We start from the raw sequence: 21,705 nt of genomic DNA, 5'->3' as shown, positions 1-21,705 counted from the left end.
TTGCCAGACACTCAAAATGGCCTCCTCTTTACTGGCACAGGTATCAATGAAAACGACTTGTTTTAAGGAAATTTAAATCCCCGAAGCCGATTCAAAAACAATAGAGCTTTCACACCGATACTCGGTGCTCGGGCCCTAATGAGAAAACGTCAGAGATATCGTGATACTTAAGTAAGTTGGCTGTTTTATTATTAACACGTAGATGGGGGTGCACCGTTCCTGGAGGTACTGCAATACCAGGTCGATGCGTGGAGTGGACGGAGCAAGCCCCTATTCCATCTCCCTGATCCAAAAACCAATTTAATATATGGTCCCCGGGTAGGGGACGTATCAGATATTAAACTGATAAGAACAGATACTACACTTGATCTTAGCCAAAAGGCCGAGAAGCGATACTGTTAACACGGCAGAGACAACGAGGTCATTCTCCACACTGTCAATCTCACTTCAGGTTGGAGAGACAAAAACTTTTTGGGGGTCATCGTACAATTATGTAACGATGTGCAGTTAATGTTGATGGTGCTGACGAGACAAGCAGGTTTGTATAAAAGACAGAAAAAGATTATTTACATACGAAAACATATAGCTCGCTTTCCCATAATGCAATGCTTTGTATACATTTAAAAATCTAACCTGAACTCACCAATTTTATTGATCCATTCTCCTACAAATAACGATCAACTCAACAGGAAGTTCAGATGAACCAAAGCAAAATGAAACTGCAACCAAAAAGAGTTTGATCCACATCTGATATTCAGAAAAAAGAATAAAAACACGTAAAACAACTTTTTGTTTTTACTTTGTTGATTTGTTGACTGACTTCAGAGTAAAAAAAAACAAAAATAATAATAACAGAAGTAAAGTTAGAAACACAGCTCCTCTACAGTGTTTTTAAATGATGCAACAATATAAGACTGAACAACTAGATATTAGTGATGTTATGAGATGTGCGGACCCTTGCTTGTGTCCAGTAATGGAGGGGGCGTGTCCTCGAAGCGACTGTTGAGGCTTGCTTCATTTAGGGGAGGAGCCAAAAATGATGACGTCAGAAGCCTCTGTGCTCAGCTGTACCAGGTGACTGCTTCTGGAAGTGGTTCAGATTTTGCCAGGAGGTTTGACAGCAATATAAACCCCTCAGGCTCCATTCAAAATGTGGGTTGTTGGTGGAGAGTTTGGATAGTTTGGAGAGTTTAGAGAGAGAGATAGTTTGGAGATTTAGGAGAGTGAGGAGAGAAGGAGGTGATAAGATGGAGCCAGCTAGGAAGAGGAGGATTTCCCCTGTGTGGGAACACTTTGATTTGATAACTCCTAATAAGGTAAATCTAACTCTATTTCAGACACATTAGGTTTGCTTATCAAGAACTGTATTTTTCACAGTTTCTTATTTTATTCCAAGGTGAGGTGTTTATTGTGCTCCAAGGAGTTGGGGTACAATAACAACACCTCATCCATGCTGAGGCGTTACCGTGCCTTGCATGAGAATAAGGAGGAAACTGGAGCTTCACCCAGCCAAGGTAAGTCATTACAATATTACAAATGCACCATCACAATTTTTCCCTGTTCACTTTTGTTTATTGTGCAAATAAAGACAGGTAACAGACACTGTATTTATTCTCTTTTAACCAGCCACCAGAAAACAAGAGCTGGATGAAGCCCTCGTCTCCATGATAGTGAAGGACACACAGCCCTTCAGTATTGTGGATGATGTTGGATTCAGGGCATTTGTGTCCAAACTGGATCCTAATTATGTTCTCCCTACAGGGCAGGTATGTATGGGTGCATGCATGAAACAGATGAGTACTTTATTGTGTCTCACAGTTCAGCACTATATATTTTTTCCTTTAGGCTCTGAAGGCCATGGTGGAGGCCAAGTATGAGTCAGCTGAGGAGAAGGAGAAGGCTAAAGTGGAAAAGGTGGCTGCTGTTAGCCTTACTTCTGACATGTGGACATCCACAAAACCAAAAACTGTTGAGAAACTTATTTCTGAATAAAAATGAATAAAATGTCCCCTGTCCTGTACATCATTGTCCAAGTTACACTAGCATATTCAGTCCCCTCTTCCTAGTTCCACAAACACTTCCACTGTCCTCTGCCTGCTTAAGCCCATGACATTTTCCTAAAGTGACAGAAAAACATGATTACACAACCTGCCATATCATATGATACGACCATTTTGGGAAAATTTACACACACAGAAAACATTCAAAAAATATGTTATTATGCACATGTGATAATTTATGTACAGAAATGATTTGGTCATACATTTTAGTAATTCAGTCATTCCCAACAGCCATAACAGACACAAACATTCAATGCATCACATCACGTGGTTCAGATACAGCTGCCTGTCATTATACACTTAGCCAGTAGGTGGTTTCGTGTTCACATGAAGCTTCTAGAAATGAACCCTTTCTAGAACCAACTGACTGAAGTGGTTCGATGCCTCATGAGGCTTCATCTCACCATCACTCGGTGCAACAATATAAGACTGAACAACTAGATATATTATATCTGCTGAATGAAGGAGTTGTTTTATTTTCACCAAGTTATCAGGGGAGAGCGCGAACGCAGTCCCCCACTACCAGAAATTATGCAGTCGAGATTCCCACATTTGGGGAATTCGCAGTGGTCAGCACAGCCGGAGTGCAATGGCTGAGCCTCGCCCTGGGTGAACCACCTTCATGATCATGGTATCTCCCCTGCCAGGTAAGTATGAGTTGTACACATCACCGACGGGGAAGTCTTTCACACACAAACCGGGCAGACTGCCGGTGCTGACCGTCTACAAATGAACCAAAACCGCAGGCTGCGACTCCACACGATGTCAGTGTAGATGAAGAGGGTTTGTACCGAAGCCCACAATCATTATTCACCTTATATTTTAAGATAAAATACTGCTTACCCTATCCCATGATGCAATGCGGTATTTACATATCAAAAGCGATTGAAAGATCACCGACTTTAACTTACTACAAATGACAGAAAGCCAAACAGACGTTCAACTGAACCAAAACTAAATTATACTGCAGGAAAAAGAGTTAGATTCACATCATTAAAAAAAAAAAAGAAGACTAAAAACACACAAATGGTGTTTTCAGCACTAGGATCACTTCCCATTTCTTTGTTTGCTTGTGGCGGGAAACATCCACATCTGCCATCTGCTGGTCTGGAGTGTGAACAGCAGAAGCTTTTGCATTTTGACAAATAGAATAAATTGTGAAACGTGAAACGTGAAAGTCCGTCCATCTGAAACGTATGAACAAACTTTTAAATCATTAAAATGTGCAAGAAATGGAGAATCGATCGCTCCGAGCTGAACGTCGCCGTTAAGTGCCCAACTGGAAACCAAATTCAGCTTCTTAAAACACGGTCAATAGTAAAACAAAAAACAGCTCAGATACGTAACCGATGCTACATTGATAAACGTATCAAAGGTAATTTATGTGCCCATTTATAGAAATCTTGGAGGCAGGTCATGCTCTGCTCCAAAACACAAACTAAGCTTTCAAACACAAATAAATAAAAGAAATATGAAATAATTCAGGTGAAATAAATTTACCGAAGGTTGTTGTACACTCTGCTGGTAGTATGGGCATGTTCATATTTGTCAAATTCAACACTCACGTGTCTTTGAGTTCCCTCAAAGTGGTGTAGTGGTTAGTGCTGGTGCTCTGTGAGAAGGTCATTGGTTCAATTCAGTTTGAAAATGTCATGTTTTTAAAAATATATATATATTTTATTATCATTGGAAATTTAAAAAAAAAAAAAAAAAAAAAAAAAGTCATACTATAGCATGTCGTCCAAAATATCGAAAAATAAAAGTCATACTAAGCATTTCGTCTAAAATATGAAAAAAGTCATACTATAGCATATTGTCGAAAATGTGAAAAAAGTCACTATAGCATTTCGTCTAAAATATGAAAAAAAGTCATACGAAAGCATGTCGTCTAAAATATGAAAAAACAAATTTATATTGATAAAAAATAAAAAATATTTAAAGGTTTTAAAAAAAAGTGAAAAAAACAAAAAAACAAAACTACAATGTCACGACCCGGCTTAAAAGCCTTGACAAAAACTGAGGAGACGAAGGCCAAACAAAACTACTTTATTTAACATCCCACTAAAAACAATGAGTTCTCCGTATCTTATTACTATAATATATTATTTACCTGTCTATTGACACTACACAACAACATGCAGAGCTCCAGCACCATCTAGTGGAGAACAAAACAAACCGCGGGGATATTTAAGAGGAAGCAGAGTTATAGCAGAATATAATATGATAAAGACTCCAAAAAGGCAAATCACTTTAGGTAAAAATAAGAACGTTCAAGAACGACTAAGAACATTTCTAGTAAAAACAATAGAGCTTTCACATCGATACTCGGGCCCTAATGAGAAAACGTCAGAGATATAATGATACTTAACTAAGATGGCTGTTTTATTATTAACACGTAGATGGGGGTGCACCGTTCCTGGAGGTACTACAATACCAGGTCGATGCGTGGAGTGGACGGAGCAAGCCCCTATTCCATCTCCCTGCTCCAAAAATCAATTTAATATATGGTCCCCGGGTAGGGGACGTATCAGATATTAAACTGATAAGAACAGATACTACACTTGATCTTAGCCAAAAGGCCGAGAAGCGATACTGTTAACACGGCAGAGACAACGAGGTCATTCTCCACACTGTCAATCTCACTTCAGGTTGGACAGACAAAAACTTTTTGGGGGTCATCGTACAATTATGTAACGATGTGCAGTTAATGGTGATGGTGCTGACAAGACAAGCAGGTTCGTAGAAAAGGTTGAAAAAGATTATTTACATACGAAAAAATATAGCTCGCTTTCCCATAATGCAATGCTTTGCACACATTTCAAAAACTCACCTAAAATCATCAATTTTATTGATCCATTCTCCTACAAATAACGATCAACTCAACAGGAAGTTCAGATGAACCAAAGCCAAAGTGAAACTGCAACCAAAAAGAGTTTGATCCACATCTGATATTCAGAAAAAGAATAAAAACACGTAAAACAACTTTTTGTTTTTACTTTGTTGATTTGTTGACTGACTTCAGAGTAAAAAAAAAAAAATAATAATAACAGAAGTAAAGTTAGAAACACAGCTCCTCTACAGTGTTTTTAAATGATGCAACAATATAAGACTGAACAACTAGATATATTGTAGTGATGTTATGAGATGTGCGGACCCTTGCTTGTGTCCAGTAATGGAGGGGGCGTGTCCTCGAAGCGAGTGTGGAGGCTTGCTTCATTTAGGGGAGGAGCCAAAAATGATGACGTCAGAAGCCTCGCTGCCCAGCTGTACCATGTGACTGCTTCTGGAAGTGGTTCAGATTTTGCCAGGAGGTTTGACAGCAATATAAACCCCTCAGGCTCCATTCAAAATGTGGGTTGTTGGTGGAGAGTTTGGATAGTTTGGAGAGTTTAGAGAGAGAGATAGTTTGGAGATTTAGGAGAGTGAGGAGAGAAGGAGGTGATAAGATGGTGTCAGCTAGGAAGAGGAGGATTTCCCCTGTGTGGGAACACTTTGATTTGATAACTCCTAATAAGGTAAATCTAACTCTATTTCAGACACATTAGGTTTGCTTATCAAGAACTGTATTTTTCACAGTTTCTTATTTTATTCAAAGGTGAGGTGTTTATTGTGCTCCAAGGAGTTGGGGTACAATAACAACACCTCATCCATGCTGAGGCGTTACCGTGCCTTGCATGAGAATAAGGAGGAAACTGGAGCTTCACCCAGCCAAGGTAAGTCATTACAACATTACAAATGCACCATCACAATTTTTCCCTGTTCACTTTTGTTTATTGTGCAAATAAAGACAGGTAACAGACACTGTATTTATTCTCTTTTAACCAGCCACCAGAAAACAAGAGCTGGATGAAGCCCTCGTCTCCATGATAGTGAAGGACACACAGCCCTTCAGTATTGTGGATGATGTTGGATTCAGGGCATTTGTGTCCAAACTGGATCCTAATTATGTCCTCCCTACAAGGCAGGTATGTATGGGTGCATGCATGAAACAGATGAGTACTTTATTGTGTCTCACAGTTCAGCACTATATATTTTTTCCTTGAGGCTCTGAAGGCCATGGTGGAGGCCAAGTATGAGTCAGCTAAGGAGAAGGAGAAGGCTAAAGTGGAAAAGGTGGCTGCTGTTAGCCTTACTTCTGACATGTGGACATCCACAAAACCAAAAACTGTTGAGAAACTGTTATTTCTGAATAAAAATGAATAAAATGTCCCCTGTCCTGTACATCATTGTCCAAGTTACACAAGCATATTCAGTCCCCTCTTCCTAGTTACACAAACACTTCCACTGTCCTCTGCCTGCTTAAGCCCATGACATTTTCCTAAAGTGACAGAAAAACATGATTACACAACCTGCCATATCACATGATACTACCATTTTGGGAAAATTTACACACACAGAATACATTCAAAAAATATTTTATTATGCACATATGTGATAATTTATGTACAGAAATGATTTGGTCATACATTTTAGTAATTCATAGTCATTCTCAACAGCCATAACAGACATAAACATTCAATGCATCACATCACGTGGTTCAGATACAGCTGCCTGTCATTATACACTTGGCCAGCAGGTGGTTTCGTGTTCACATGAAGCTTCTAGAAATGAACCCTTTCTAGAACCAACTGACTGAAGTGGTTCGATGCCTCATGAGGCTTCATCTCACCATCACTCGGTGCAACAATATAAGACTGAACAACTAGATATATTATATCTGCTGAATGAAGGAGTTGTTTTATTTTCACCAAGTTATCAGGGGAGAGCGCGAACGCAGTCCCCCACTACCAGAAATTATGCAGTCGAGATTCCCACATTTGGGGAATTCGCAGTGGTCAGCACAGCCGGAGTGCAATGGCTGAGCCTCGCCCTGGGTGAACCACCTTCATGATCATGGTATCTCCCCTGCCAGGTAAGTATGAGTTGTACACATCACCGACGGGGAAGTCTTTCACACACAAACCGGGCAGACTGCCGGTGCTGACCGTCTACAAATGAACCAAAACCGCAGGCTGCGACTCCACACGATGTCAGTGTAGATGAAGAGGGTTTGTACCGAAGCCCACAATCATTATTCACCTTATATTTTAAGATAAAATACTGCTTACCCTATCCCATGATGCAATGCGGTATTTACATATCAAAAGCGATTGAAAGATCACCCACTTTAACTTACTACAAATGACAGAAAGCCAAACAGACGTTCAACTGAACCAAAACTAAATTATACTGCAGGCCAAAGAGTTAGATTCACATCATTAAAAAAAAAGTAAAAACACACAAATCGTGTTTTCAGCACTACGATCACTTCCCATTTCTTTGTTTGCTTGTGGTGTGACACTAACATCCACATCTGCCATCTGCTGGTCTGGAGTGTGAACAGCAGAAGCTTTTGCATTTTGACAAATAGAATAAATTGTGAAACGTGAAACGTGAAAGTCCGTCCATCTGAAACGTATGAACAAACTTTTAAATCATTAAAATGTGCAAGAAATGGAAAATTGATCGCTCCGAGCTGAACGTCGCCGTTAAGTGCCCAACTGGAAACCAAATTCAGCTTCTTAAAACACGGTCAATAGTAAAACAAAAAACAGCTCAGATACGTAACCGATGCTACATTGATAAACGTATCAAAGGTAATTTATGTGCCCATTTATAGAAACCTTGGAGGCACGTCATGCTCTGCTCCAAAACACAAACTAAGCTTTCAAACAAAAAATAAGTAAAAGAAACATGAAATAATTCAGGTGAAATAAATTTACCGAAGGTTGTTGTACACTCTGCTGGTAGTATGGGCATGTTCATATTTATCAAATTCAACACTCACGTGTCTTTGAGCTCCCTCAAAGTGGTGTAGTGGTTAATGCTGGTGCTCTGTGAGAAGGTCATTGGTTCAATTCAGTTTGAAAATGTCATGTTTTTAAAAATATATATATATTTTATTATCATTGGAAAATAAAAAAAATAAAAAAGTCATTTTACAGCATGTCGTCCAAAATATGAAAAAACAAATTTATATTGATAAAAAAGAAAAATATTTAAAGGTTTTTAAAAAAAAAAAGGTGAAAAAAACAAAACTACAATGTCACGACCAGGCTTAAAAACCTTGACAAAAACTGAGGAGAGGAAGGCCAAACAAAACTACTTTATTTAACATCCCACTAAAAACAATGAGTTCTCCGTATCTTATTACTATAATATATTATTTACCTGTCTATTAACACTACACAACAACATGCAGAGCTCAAGCAGTGGAGAACAAAAAAAAATAAAACACGCGGGGATATTTAAGAGGAAGCAGAGTTATAGCAGAATATAATATGATAAAGCCTCCAAAAAGGCAAATCACTTTAGGTAAAAATAAGAACGTCCAAGAACGACTAAGAACATTTCTAGTAAAAACAATAGAGATTTCACATTGATACTCGGTGCTCGGGCCCTAATGAGAGAACCTCAGAGATATCATGATAATTAAGTTTTATTATTAACACGTAGATGGGGGTGCACCGTTCCTGGAGGTACTGCAATACCAGGTCGATGCGTGGAGTGGACGGAGCAAGCCCCTATTCCATCTCCCTGCTCCAAAAATCAATTTAATATATGGTCCCCGGGTAGGGGACGTATCAGATATTAAACTGATAAGAACAGATACTACACTTGATCTTAGCCAAAAGGCCGAGAAGCGATACTGTTAACACGGCAGAGACAACGAGGTCCTTCTCCACACTGTCAATCTCACTTCAGGTTGGAGAGACAAAAACTTTTTGGGGGTCATCGTACAATTATGTAACGATGTGCAGTTAATGGTGATGGTGCTGACAAGACAAGCAGGTTTGTAGAAAAGGTTGAAAAAGATTATTTACATACGAAAACATAAAGCTCGTTTACCCATAATGCAATGCTGTGTATACATATCAAAAGCTCACCTGAAGTCACCAATTTTATTGATCCATTCTCCTACAAATAACGATCAACTCAACAGGAAGTTCAGATGAAACAAAGCAAAATGAAACTGCAACCAAAAAGAGTTTGATCCACATCTGATATTCAGAAAAAAGAATAAAAACACTAAAACAACTTTTTGTTTTTACTTTGTTGATTTGTTGACTGACTTCAGAGTAAAAAAAATAAAAAATAATAACAGAAGTAAAGTTAGAAACACAGCTCCTCTACAGTGTTTTTAAATGATGCAACAATATAAGACTGAACAACTAGATATTAGTGATGTTATGAGATGTGCCGACCCTTGCTTGTGTGGAGTAACGGAGGGGGCGTGTCCTCGAAGTGAGTGTGGAGGCTTGCTTCATTTAGGGGAGGAGCCAAAAATGATGACGTCAGAAGCCTCGCTGCCCAGCTGTACCACGTGACTGCTTCTGGAAGTGGTTCAGATTTTGCCAGGAGGTTTGACAGCAATATAAACCCCTCAGGCTCCATTCAAAATGTGGGTTGTTGGTGGAGAGTTTGGATAGTTTGGAGAGTTTAGAGAGAGAGATAGTTTGGAGATTTAGGAGAGTGAGGAGAGAAGGAGGTGATAAGATGGAGTCAGCTAGGAAGAGGAGGATTTCCCCTGTGTGGGAACACTTTGATTTGATAACTCCTAATAAGGTAAATCTAACTCTATTTCAGACACATTAGGTTTGCTTATCAAGAACTGTATTTTTCACAGTTTCTTATTTTATTCAAAGGTGAGGTGTTTATTGTGCTCCAAGGAGTTGGGGTACAATAACAACACCTCATCCATGCTGAGGCGTTACCGTGCCTTGCATGAGAATAAGGAGGAAACTGGAGCTTCACCCAGCCAAGGTAAGTCATTACAATATTACAAATGCACCATCACAATTTTTCCCTGTTCACTTTTGTTTATTGTGCAAATAAAGACAGGTAACAGACGCTGTATTTATTCTCTTTTAACCAGCCACCAGAAAACAAGAGCTGGATGAAGCCCTCGTCTCCATGATAGTGAAGGACACACAGCCCTTCAGTATTGTGGATGATGTTGGATTCAGGGCATTTGTGTCCAAACTGGATCCTAATTATGTTCTCCCTACAAGGCAGGTATGTATGGGTGCATGCATGAAACAGATGAGTACTTTATTGTGTCTCACAGTTCAGCACTATGTATTTTTTCCTTTAGGCTCTGAAGGCCATGGTGGAGGCCAAGTATGAGTCAGCTAAGGAGAAGGAGAAGGCTAAAGTGGAAAAGGTGGCTGCTGTTAGCCTTACTTCTGACATGTGGACATCCACAAAACCAAAAACTGTTGAGAAACTGTTATTTCTGAATAAAAATGAATAAAATGTCCCCTGTCCTGTACATCATTGTCCAAGTTACACGAGCATATTCAGTCCCCTCTTCCTAGTTACACAAACACTTCCACTGTCCTCTGCCTGCTTAAGCCCATGACATTTTCCTAAAGTGACAGAAAAACATGATTACACAACCTGCCATATCACATGATACTACCATTTTGGGAAAATTTACACACACAGAATACATTCAAAAAATATGTTATTATGCACATATGTGATAATTTATGTACAGAAATGATTTGGTCATACATTTTAGTAATTCATAGTCATTCCCAACAGCCATAACAGACACAAACATTCAATGCATCACATCACGTGGTTCAGATACAGCTGCCTGTCATTATACACTTGGCCAGTAGGTGGTTTCGTGTTCACATGAAGCTTCTAGAAATGAACCCTTTCTAGAACCAACTGACTGAAGTGGTTCGATGCCTCATGAGGCTTCATCTCACCATCACTCGCTGCAACAATATAAGACTGAACAACTAGATATATTATATCTGCTGAATGAAGGAGTTGTTTTATTTTCACCAAGTTATCAGGGGAGAGCGCGAACGCAGTCCCCCACTACCAGAAATTATGCAGTCGAGATTCCCACATTTGGGGAATTCGCAGTGGTCAGCACAGCCGGAGTGCAATGGCTGAGCCTCGCCCTGGGTGAACCACCTTCATGATCATGGTATCTCCCCTGCCAGGTAAGTATGAGTTGTACACATCACCGACGGGGAAGTCTTTCACACACAAACCGGGCAGACTGCCGGTGCTGACCGTCTACAAATGAACCAAAACCGCAGGCTGCGACTCCACACGATGTCAGTGTAGATGAAGAGGGTTTGTACCGAAGCCCACAATCATTATTCACCTTATATTTTAAGATAAAATACTGCTTACCCTATCCCATGATGCAATGCGGTATTTACATATCAAAAGCGATTGAAAGATCACCGACTTTAACTTACTACAAATGACAGAAAGCCAAACAGACGTTCAACTGAACCAAAACTAAATTATACTGCAGGAAAAAGAGTTAGATTCACATCATTAAAAAAAAAAAAGAAGACTAAAAACACACAAATGGTGTTTTCAGCACTAGGATCACTTCCCATTTCTTTGTTTGCTTGTGGCGGGAAACATCCACATCTGCCATCTGCTGGTCTGGAGTGTGAACAGCAGAAGCTTTTGCATTTTGACAAATAGAATAAATTGTGAAACGTGAAACGTGAAAGTCCGTCCATCTGAAACGTATGAACAAACTTTTAAATCATTAAAATGTGCAAGAAATGGAGAATCGATCGCTCCGAGCTGAACGTCGCCGTTAAGTGCCCAACTGGAAACCAAATTCAGCTTCTTAAAACACGGTCAATAGTAAAACAAAAAACAAAAAACAGCTCAGATACGTAACCCATGCCACATTGATAAACGTATCAAAGGTAATTTATGTGCCCATTTATAGAAATCTTGGAGGCAGGTCATGCTCTGCTCCAAAACACAAACTAAGCTTTCAAACACAAATAAATAAAAGAAATATGAAATAATTCAGGTGAAATAAATTTACCGAAGGTTGTTGTACACTCTGCTGGTAGTATGGGCATGTTCATATTTGTCAAATTCAACACTCACGTGTCTTTGAGTTCCCTCAAAGTGGTGTAGTGGTTAGTGCTGGTGCTCTGTGAGAAGGTCATTGGTTCAATTCAGTTTGAAAATGTCATGTTTTTAAAAATATATATATATTTTATTATCATTGGAAATTTAAAAAAAAAAAAAAAAAAAAAAAAAAAAAGTCATACTATAGCATGTCGTCCAAAATATCGAAAAATAAAAGTCATACTAAGCATTTCGTCTAAAATATGAAAAAAGTCATACTATAGCATATTGTCGAAAATGTGAAAAAGTCACTATAGCATGTCGTCTAAAATATGAAAAAACAAATTTATATTGATAAAAAATAAAAAATATTTAAAGGTTTTAAAAAAAAGTGAAAAAAACAAAAAAACAAAACTACAATGTCACGACCAGGCTTAAAAACCTTGACAAAAACTGAGGAGACGAAGGCCAAACAAAACTACTTTATTTAACATCCCACTAAAAACAATGAGTTCTCCGTATCTTATTACTATAATATATTATTTACCTGTCTATTGACACTACACAACAACATGCAGAGCTCCAGCACCATCTAGTGGAGAACAAAACAAACCGCGGGGATATTTAAGAGGAAGCAGAGTTATAGCAGAATATAATATGATAAAGACTCCAAAAAGGCAAATCACTTTAGGTAAAAATAAGAACGTCCAAGAACGACTAAGAACATTTCTAGTAAAAACAATAGAGCTTTCACATCGATACTCGGTGCTCGGGCCCTAATGAGAAAACGTCAGAGATATAATGATACTTAACTAAGATGGCTGTTTTATTATTAACACGTAGATGGGGGTGCACCGTTCCTGGAGGTACTGCAATACCAGGTCGATGCGTGGAGTGGACGGAGCAAGCCCCTATTCCATCTCCCTGCTCCAAAAATCAATTTAATATATGGTCCCCGGGTAGGGGACGTATCAGATATTAAACTGATAAGAACAGATACTACACTTGATCTTAGCCAAAAGGCCGAGAAGCGATACTGTTAACACGGCAGAGACAACGAGGTCCTTCTCCACACTGTCAATCTCACTTCAGGTTGGAGAGACAAAAACTTTTTGGGGGTCATCGTACAATTATGTAACGATGTGCAGTTAATGGTGATGGTGCTGACAAGACAAGCAGGTTTGTAGAAAAGGTTGAAAAAGATTATTTACATACGAAAACATAAAGCTCGTTTACCCATAATGCAATGCTGTGTATACATATCAAAAGCTCACCTGAAGTCACCAATTTTATTGATCCATTCTCCTACAAATAACGATCAACTCAACAGGAAGTTCAGATGAAACAAAGCAAAATGAAACTGCAACCAAAAAGAGTTTGATCCACATCTGATATTCAGAAAAAAGAATAAAAACACTAAAACAACTTTTTGTTTTTACTTTGTTGATTTGTTGACTGACTTCAGAGTAAAAAAAATAAAAAATAATAACAGAAGTAAAGTTAGAAACACAGCTCCTCTACAGTGTTTTTAAATGATGCAACAATATAAGACTGAACAACTAGATATTAGTGATGTTATGAGATGTGCCGACCCTTGCTTGTGTGGAGTAACGGAGGGGGCGTGTCCTCGAAGTGAGTGTGGAGGCTTGCTTCATTTAGGGGAGGAGCCAAAAATGATGACGTCAGAAGCCTCGCTGCCCAGCTGTACCACGTGACTGCTTCTGGAAGTGGTTCAGATTTTGCCAGGAGGTTTGACAGCAATATAAACCCCTCAGGCTCCATTCAAAATGTGGGTTGTTGGTGGAGAGTTTGGATAGTTTGGAGAGTTTAGAGAGAGAGATAGTTTGGAGATTTAGGAGAGTGAGGAGAGAAGGAGGTGATAAGATGGAGTCAGCTAGGAAGAGGAGGATTTCCCCTGTGTGGGAACACTTTGATTTGATAACTCCTAATAAGGTAAATCTAACTCTATTTCAGACACATTAGGTTTGCTTATCAAGAACTGTATTTTTCACAGTTTCTTATTTTATTCAAAGGTGAGGTGTTTATTGTGCTCCAAGGAGTTGGGGTACAATAACAACACCTCATCCATGCTGAGGCGTTACCGTGCCTTGCATGAGAATAAGGAGGAAACTGGAGCTTCACCCAGCCAAGGTAAGTCATTACAATATTACAAATGCACCATCACAATTTTTCCCTGTTCACTTTTGTTTATTGTGCAAATAAAGACAGGTAACAGACGCTGTATTTATTCTCTTTTAACCAGCCACCAGAAAACAAGAGCTGGATGAAGCCCTCGTCTCCATGATAGTGAAGGACACACAGCCCTTCAGTATTGTGGATGATGTTGGATTCAGGGCATTTGTGTCCAAACTGGATCCTAATTATGTTCTCCCTACAAGGCAGGTATGTATGGGTGCATGCATGAAACAGATGAGTACTTTATTGTGTCTCACAGTTCAGCACTATGTATTTTTTCCTTTAGGCTCTGAAGGCCATGGTGGAGGCCAAGTATGAGTCAGCTAAGGAGAAGGAGAAGGCTAAAGTGGAAAAGGTGGCTGCTGTTAGCCTTACTTCTGACATGTGGACATCCACAAAACCAAAAACTGTTGAGAAACTGTTATTTCTGAATAAAAATGAATAAAATGTCCCCTGTCCTGTACATCATTGTCCAAGTTACACGAGCATATTCAGTCCCCTCTTCCTAGTTACACAAACACTTCCACTGTCCTCTGCCTGCTTAAGCCCATGACATTTTCCTAAAGTGACAGAAAAACATGATTACACAACCTGCCATATCACATGATACTACCATTTTGGGAAAATTTACACACACAGAATACATTCAAAAAATATGTTATTATGCACATATGTGATAATTTATGTACAGAAATGATTTGGTCATACATTTTAGTAATTCATAGTCATTCCCAACAGCCATAACAGACACAAACATTCAATGCATCACATCACGTGGTTCAGATACAGCTGCCTGTCATTATACACTTGGCCAGTAGGTGGTTTCGTGTTCACATGAAGCTTCTAGAAATGAACCCTTTCTAGAACCAACTGACTGAAGTGGTTCGATGCCTCATGAGGCTTCATCTCACCATCACTCGCTGCAACAATATAAGACTGAACAACTAGATATATTATATCTGCTGAATGAAGGAGTTGTTTTATTTTCACCAAGTTATCAGGGGAGAGCGCGAACGCAGTCCCCCACTACCAGAAATTATGCAGTCGAGATTCCCACATTTGGGGAATTCGCAGTGGTCAGCACAGCCGGAGTGCAATGGCTGAGCCTCGCCCTGGGTGAACCACCTTCATGATCATGGTATCTCCCCTGCCAGGTAAGTATGAGTTGTACACATCACCGACGGGGAAGTCTTTCACACACAAACCGGGCAGACTGCCGGTGCTGACCGTCTACAAATGAACCAAAACCGCAGGCTGCGACTCCACACGATGTCAGTGTAGATGAAGAGGGTTTGTACCGAAGCCCACAATCATTATTCACCTTATATTTTAAGATAAAATACTGCTTACCCTATCCCATGATGCAATGCGGTATTTACATATCAAAAGCGATTGAAAGATCACCGACTTTAACTTACTACAAATGACAGAAAGCCAAACAGACGTTCAACTGAACCAAAACTAAATTATACTGCAGGAAAAAGAGTTAGATTCACATCATTAAAAAAAAAAAAGAAGACTAAAAACACACAAATGGTGTTTTCAGCACTAGGATCACTTCCCATTTCTTTGTTTGCTTGTGGCGGGAAACATCCACATCTGCCATCTGCTGGTCTGGAGTGTGAACAGCAGAAGCTTTTGCATTTTGACAAATAGAATAAATTGTGAAACGTGAAACGTGAAAGTCCGTCCATCTGAAACGTATGAACAAACTTTTAAATCATTAAAATGTGCAAGAAATGGAGAATCGATCGCTCCGAGCTGAACGTCGCCGTTAAGTGCCCAACTGGAAACCAAATTCAGCTTCTTAAAACACGGTCAATAGTAAAACAAAAAACAAAAAACAGCTCAGATACGTAACCCATGCCACATTGATAAACGTATCAAAGGTAATTTATGTGCCCATTTATAGAAATCTTGGAGGCAGGTCATGCTCTGCTCCAAAACACAAACTAAGCTTTCAAACACAAATAAATAAAAGAAATATGAAATAATTCAGGTGAAATAAATTTACCGAAGGTTGTTGTACACTCTGCTGGTAGTATGGGCATGTTCATATTTGTCAAATTCAACACTCACGTGTCTTTGAGTTCCCTCAAAGTGGTGTAGTGGTTAGTGCTGGTGCTCTGTGAGAAGGTCATTGGTTCAATTCAGTTTGAAAATGTCATGTTTTTAAAAATATATATATATTTTATTATCATTGGAAATTTAAAAAAAAAAAAAAAAAAAAAAAAAAAAAAGTCATACTATAGCATGTCGTCCAAAATATCGAAAAATAAAAGTCATACTAAGCATTTCGTCTAAAATATGAAAAAAGTCATACTATAGCATATTGTCGAAAATGTGAAAAAGTCACTATAGCATGTCGTCTAAAATATGAAAAAACAAATTTATATTGATAAAAAATAAAAAATATTTAAAGGTTTTAAAAAAAAGTGAAAAAAACAAAAAAACAAAACTACAATGTCACGACCAGGCTTAAAAACCTTGACAAAAACTGAGGAGACGAAGGCCAAACAAAACTACTTTATTTAACATCCCACTAAAAACAATGAGTTCTCCGTATCTTATTACTATAATATATTATTTACCTGTCTATTGACACTACACAACAACATGCAGAGCTCCAGCACCATCTAGTGGAGAACAAAACAAACCGCGGGGATATTTAAGAGGAAGCAGAGTTATAGCAGAATATAATATGATAAAGACTCCAAAAAGGCAAATCACTTTAGGTAAAAATAAGAACGTCCAAGAACGACTAAGAACATTTCTAGTAAAAACAATAGAGCTTTCACATCGATACTCGGTGCTCGGGCCCTAATGAGAAAACGTCAGAGATATAATGATACTTAACTAAGATGGCTGTTTTATTATTAACACGTAGATGGGGGTGCACCGTTCCTGGAGGTACTGCAATACCAGGTCGATGCGTGGAGTGGACGGAGCAAGCCCCTATTCCATCTCCCTGCTCCAAAAATCAATTTAATATATGGTCCCCGGGTAGGGGACGTATCAGATATTAAACTGATAAGAACAGATACTACACTTGATCTTAGCCAAAAGGCCGAGAAGCGATACTGTTAACACGGCAGAGACAACGAGGTCATTCTCCACACTGTCAATCTCACTTCAGGTTGGAGAGACAAAAACTTTTTGGGGGTCATCGTACAATTAAGTAACGATGTGCAGTTAATGGTGATGGTGCTGACAAGACAAGCAGGTTTGTAGAAAAGGTTGAAAAAGATTATTTACATACGAAAACATATAGCTCGTTTCCCCATAATGCAATGCTGTGCATACATTTCAAAAGCTCACCTGAACTCACCAATTTTATTGATCCATTCTCCTACAAATAACGATCAACTCAACAGGAAGTTCAGATGAACCAAAGCAAAATGAAACTGCAACCAAAAAGAGTTTGATCCACATCTGATATTCAGAAAAAAGAATAAAAACACGTAAAACAACTTTTTGTTTTTACTTTGTTGATTTGTTGACTGACTTCAGAGTAAAAAATAATAATAATAATAACAGAAGTAAAGTTAGAAACACAGCTCCTCTACAGTGTTTTTAAATGATGCAACAATATAAGACTGAACAACTAGATATTAGTGATGTTGAGATGTGCCGACCCTTTCTTGTGTCCAGTAATGGAGGGGGCGTGTCCTCGAAGCGAGTGTCGAGGCTTGCTTCATTTAGGGGAGGAGCCAAAAATGATGACGTCAGAAGCCTCTGTGCTCAGCTGTACCAGGTGACTGCTTCTGGAAGTGGTTCAGATTTTGCCAGGAGGTTTGACAGCAATATAAACCCCTCAGGCTCCATTCAAAATGTGGGTTGTTGGTGGAGAGTTTGGATAGTTTGGAGAGTTTAGAGAGAGAGATAGTTTGGAGATTTAGGAGAGTGAGGAGAGAAGGAGGTGATAAGATGGAGTCAGCTAGGAAGAGGAGGATTCCCCCTGTGTGGGAACACTTTGATTTGATAACTCCTAATAAGGTAAATCTAACTCTATTTCAGACACATTAGGTTTGCTTATCAAGAACTGTATTTTTCACAGTTTCTTATTTTATTCAAAGGTGAGGTGTTTATTGTGCTCCAAGGAGTTGGGGTACAATAACAACACCTCATCCATGCTGAGGTGTTACCGTGCCTAGCATGAGAATAAGGAGGAAACTGGAGCTTCACCCAGCCAAGGTAAGTCATTACAATATTACAAATGCACCATCACAATTTTTCCCTGTTCACTTTTGTTTATTGTGCAAATAAAGACAGGTAACAGACACTGTATTTATTCTCTTTTAACCAGCCACCAGAAAACAAGAGCTGGATGAAGCCCTCGTCTCCATGATAGTGAAGGACACACAGCCCTTCAGTATTGTGGATGATGTTGGATTCAGGGCATTTGTGTCCAAACTGGATCCTAATTATGTCCTCCCTACAAGGCAGGTATGTATGGGTGCATGCATGAAACAAATGAGTACTTTATTGTGTCTCACAGTTCAGCACTATATATTTTTTCCTTGAGGCTCTGAAGGCCATGGTGGAGGCCAAGTATGAGTCAGCTGAGGAGAAGGAGAAGGCTAAAGTGGAAAAGGTGGCTGCTGTTAGCCTTACTTCTGACATGTGGACATCCACAAAACCAAAAACTGTTGAGAAACTGTTATTTCTGAATAAAAATGAATAAAATGTCCCCTGTCCTGTACATCATTGTCCAAGTTACACAAGCATATTCAGTCCCCTCTTCCTAGTTACACAAACACTTCCACTGTCCTCTGCCTGCTTAAGCCCATGACATTTTCCTAAAGTGACAGAAAAACATGATTACACAACCTGCCATATCACATGATACGACCATTTTGGGAAAATTTACACACACAGAATACATTCAAAAAATATTTTATTATGCACATATGTGATAATTTATGTACAGAAATGATTTGGTCATACATTTTAGTAATTCATAGTCATTCTCAACAGCCATAACAGACACAAACATTCAATGCATCACATCACGTGGTTCAGATACAGCTGCCTGTCATTATACACTTGGCCAGCAGGTGGTTTCGTGTTCACATGAAACTTCTAGAAATGAACCCTTTCTAGAACCAACTGACTGAAGTGGTTCGATGCCTCATGAGGCTTCATCTCACCATCACTCGCTGCAACAATATAAGACTGAACAACTAGATATATTATATCTGCTGAATGAAGGAGTTGTTTTATTTTCACCAAGTTATCAGGGGAGAGCGCGAACGCAGTCCCCCACTACCAGAAATTATGCAGTCGAGATTCCCACATTTGGGGAATTCGCAGTGGTCAGCACAGCCGGAGTGCAATGGCTGAGCCTCGCCCTGGGTGAACCACCTTCATGATCATGGTATCTCCCCTGCCAGGTAAGTATGAGTTGTACACATCACCGACGGGGAAGTCTTTCACACACAAACCGGGCAGACTGCCGGTGCTGACCGTCTACAAATGAACCAAAACCGCAGGCTGCGACTCCACACGATGTCAGTGTAGATGAAGAGGGTTTGTACCGAAGCCCACAATCATTATTCACCTTATATTTTAAGATAAAATACTGCTTAACCTATCCCATGATGCAATGCGGTATTTACATATCAAAAGCGATTGAAAGATCACCGACTTTAACTTACTACAAATGACAGAAAGCCAAACAGACGTTCAACTGAACCAAAACTAAATTATACTGCAGGAAAAAGAGTTAGATTCACATCATTAAAAAAAAAAAAGAAGACTAAAAACACACAAATGGTGTTTTCAGCACTAGGATCACTTCCCATTTCTTTGTTTGCTTGTGGCGGGAAACATCCACATCTGCCATCTGCTGGTCTGGAGTGTGAACAGCAGAAGCTTTTGCATTTTGACAAATAGAATAAATTGTGAAACGTGAAACGTGAAAGTCCGTCCATCTGAAACGTATGAACAAACTTTTAAATCATTAAAATGTGCAAGAAATGGAGAATCGATCGCTCTGAGCTGAACGTCGCCGTTAAGTGCCCAACTGGAAACCAAATTCAGCTTCTTAAAACACGGTCAATAGTAAAACAAAAAACAAAAAACAGCGCACATACGTAACCGATGCCACATTGATAAACGTATCAAAGGTAATTTATGTGCCCATTTATAGAAACCTTGGAGGCAGGTCATGCTCTGCTCCAAAACACAAACTGAGCTTTCAAACACAAATAAATAAAAGAAATATGAAATAATTCAGGTGAAATAAATTTACCGAAGGTTGTTGTACACACCTGCTGGTAGTATGGGCATGTTCATATTTGTCAAATTCAACACTCACGTGTCTTTGAGTTCCCTCAAAGTGGTGTAGTGGTTAGTGCTGGTGCTCTGTGAGAAGGTCATTGGTTCAATTCCAGTTTGAAAATGTCATGTTTTTAAAAATATATGTATTTTTTATTATCATTGGAAAATAAAAAAAATAAGTCATATTACAGCATGTTGTCTAAAATGTGAAAAAAGTCATACTATAGCATTTAGTCTAAAATATGAAAAAAAAGTCACACTATAGCATGTCTAAAATGTGAAAAAAAAGTCATACTATAGCATGTCGTCCAAAATATGAAAAAACAAATTTATATTGATAAAAAAAAAATATTTAAAGGTTTAAAAAAAAAAAAAGGTGAAAAAAACAAAACTACAATGTCATGACCAGGCTTAAAAACCTTGACAAAAACTGAGGAGACGAAGGCCAAACAAAACTACTTTATTTAACATCCCACTAAAAACAATGAGTTCTCCGTATCTTATTACTATAATATATTATTTACCTGTCTATTAACACTACACAACAACATGCAGAGCTCCAGCACCATCTAGTGGAGAACAAAACAAAACGCGGTGATAATTAAGAGGAAGCAGAGTTATAGCAGAATATAATATGATAAAGACTCCAAAAAGGCAAATCACTTTAGGTAAAAATAAGAACGTTCAAGAACGACTAAGAACATTTCTAGCAAAAACAATAGAGCTTTCACATCGATACTCGGTGCTCGGGCCCTAATGAGAAAACGTCAGAGATATCATGATACTTAAGTAAGTTGGCTGTTTTATTATTAACACGTAGATGGGGGTGCACCGTTCCTGGAGGTACTGCAATACCAGGTCGATGCGTGGAGTGGACGGAGCAAGCCCCTATTCCATCTCCCTGATCCAAAAACCAATTTAATATATGGTCCCCGGGTAGGGGACGTATCAGATATTAAACTGATAAGAACAGATACTACACTTGATCTTAGCCAAAAGGCCGAGAAGCGATACTGTTAACACGGCAGAGACAACGAGGTCATTCTCCACACTGTCAATCTCACTTCAGGTTGGACAGACAAAAACTTTTTGGGGGTCATCGTACAATTATGTAACGATGTGCAGTTAATGGTGATGGTGCTGACAAGACAAGCAGGTTTGTAGAAAAGGTTGAAAAAGATTATTTACATACGAAAACATAAAGCTCGTTTACCCATAATGCAATGCTGTGTATACATATCAAAAGCTCACCTGAAGTCACCAATTTTATTGATCC

General features: G+C 38.9%; 11 non-coding genes across 11 annotated transcripts; all 11 read right to left on the bottom strand.

Moving 5' to 3' along the window:
• Nucleotides 1-203: 203 nt before the first annotated feature.
• Nucleotides 204-394, bottom strand: LOC138205487 (U2 spliceosomal RNA). Its single transcript, XR_011178880.1, has one exon. It is a non-coding gene; the product is annotated as a U2 spliceosomal RNA (small nuclear RNA).
• Nucleotides 395-2,551: 2,157 nt separating this feature from the next.
• Nucleotides 2,552-2,715, bottom strand: LOC138205476 (U1 spliceosomal RNA). Its single transcript, XR_011178870.1, has one exon. It is a non-coding gene; the product is annotated as a U1 spliceosomal RNA (small nuclear RNA).
• Nucleotides 2,716-4,460: 1,745 nt separating this feature from the next.
• LOC138205488 (U2 spliceosomal RNA) lies at nt 4,461-4,651 on the bottom strand. Its single transcript, XR_011178881.1, has one exon. It is a non-coding gene; the product is annotated as a U2 spliceosomal RNA (small nuclear RNA).
• Nucleotides 4,652-6,816: 2,165 nt separating this feature from the next.
• On the bottom strand, nt 6,817-6,980 carry LOC138205475 (U1 spliceosomal RNA). The gene has a single exon (XR_011178869.1). It is a non-coding gene; the product is annotated as a U1 spliceosomal RNA (small nuclear RNA).
• Nucleotides 6,981-8,556: 1,576 nt separating this feature from the next.
• LOC138205482 (U2 spliceosomal RNA) lies at nt 8,557-8,747 on the bottom strand. Its single transcript, XR_011178876.1, has one exon. It is a non-coding gene; the product is annotated as a U2 spliceosomal RNA (small nuclear RNA).
• Nucleotides 8,748-10,906: 2,159 nt separating this feature from the next.
• Nucleotides 10,907-11,070, bottom strand: LOC138205493 (U1 spliceosomal RNA). The gene has a single exon (XR_011178884.1). It is a non-coding gene; the product is annotated as a U1 spliceosomal RNA (small nuclear RNA).
• A 1,725-nt stretch (nt 11,071-12,795) lies between these two features.
• LOC138205481 (U2 spliceosomal RNA) lies at nt 12,796-12,986 on the bottom strand. The gene has a single exon (XR_011178875.1). It is a non-coding gene; the product is annotated as a U2 spliceosomal RNA (small nuclear RNA).
• A 2,159-nt stretch (nt 12,987-15,145) lies between these two features.
• Nucleotides 15,146-15,309, bottom strand: LOC138205492 (U1 spliceosomal RNA). The gene has a single exon (XR_011178883.1). It is a non-coding gene; the product is annotated as a U1 spliceosomal RNA (small nuclear RNA).
• Nucleotides 15,310-17,035: 1,726 nt separating this feature from the next.
• On the bottom strand, nt 17,036-17,226 carry LOC138205480 (U2 spliceosomal RNA). The gene has a single exon (XR_011178874.1). It is a non-coding gene; the product is annotated as a U2 spliceosomal RNA (small nuclear RNA).
• A 2,158-nt stretch (nt 17,227-19,384) lies between these two features.
• LOC138205491 (U1 spliceosomal RNA) lies at nt 19,385-19,548 on the bottom strand. The gene has a single exon (XR_011178882.1). It is a non-coding gene; the product is annotated as a U1 spliceosomal RNA (small nuclear RNA).
• Nucleotides 19,549-21,250: 1,702 nt separating this feature from the next.
• On the bottom strand, nt 21,251-21,441 carry LOC138205485 (U2 spliceosomal RNA). Its single transcript, XR_011178878.1, has one exon. It is a non-coding gene; the product is annotated as a U2 spliceosomal RNA (small nuclear RNA).
• Nucleotides 21,442-21,705: the final 264 nt, after the last annotated feature.

The sequence above is a fragment of the Embiotoca jacksoni genome, unplaced genomic scaffold (assembly GCF_022577435.1).
Source record: "Embiotoca jacksoni isolate LCO1_2020_lvr unplaced genomic scaffold, fEmbJac1.0.p SCAF_28, whole genome shotgun sequence".
In the NCBI taxonomy this organism is placed as follows: Eukaryota; Metazoa; Chordata; class Actinopteri; family Embiotocidae; genus Embiotoca; species Embiotoca jacksoni.
The sequence above is the reverse complement of the archived record's forward strand: the minus strand, read 5'-3'. Positions and strand labels throughout refer to the sequence as shown.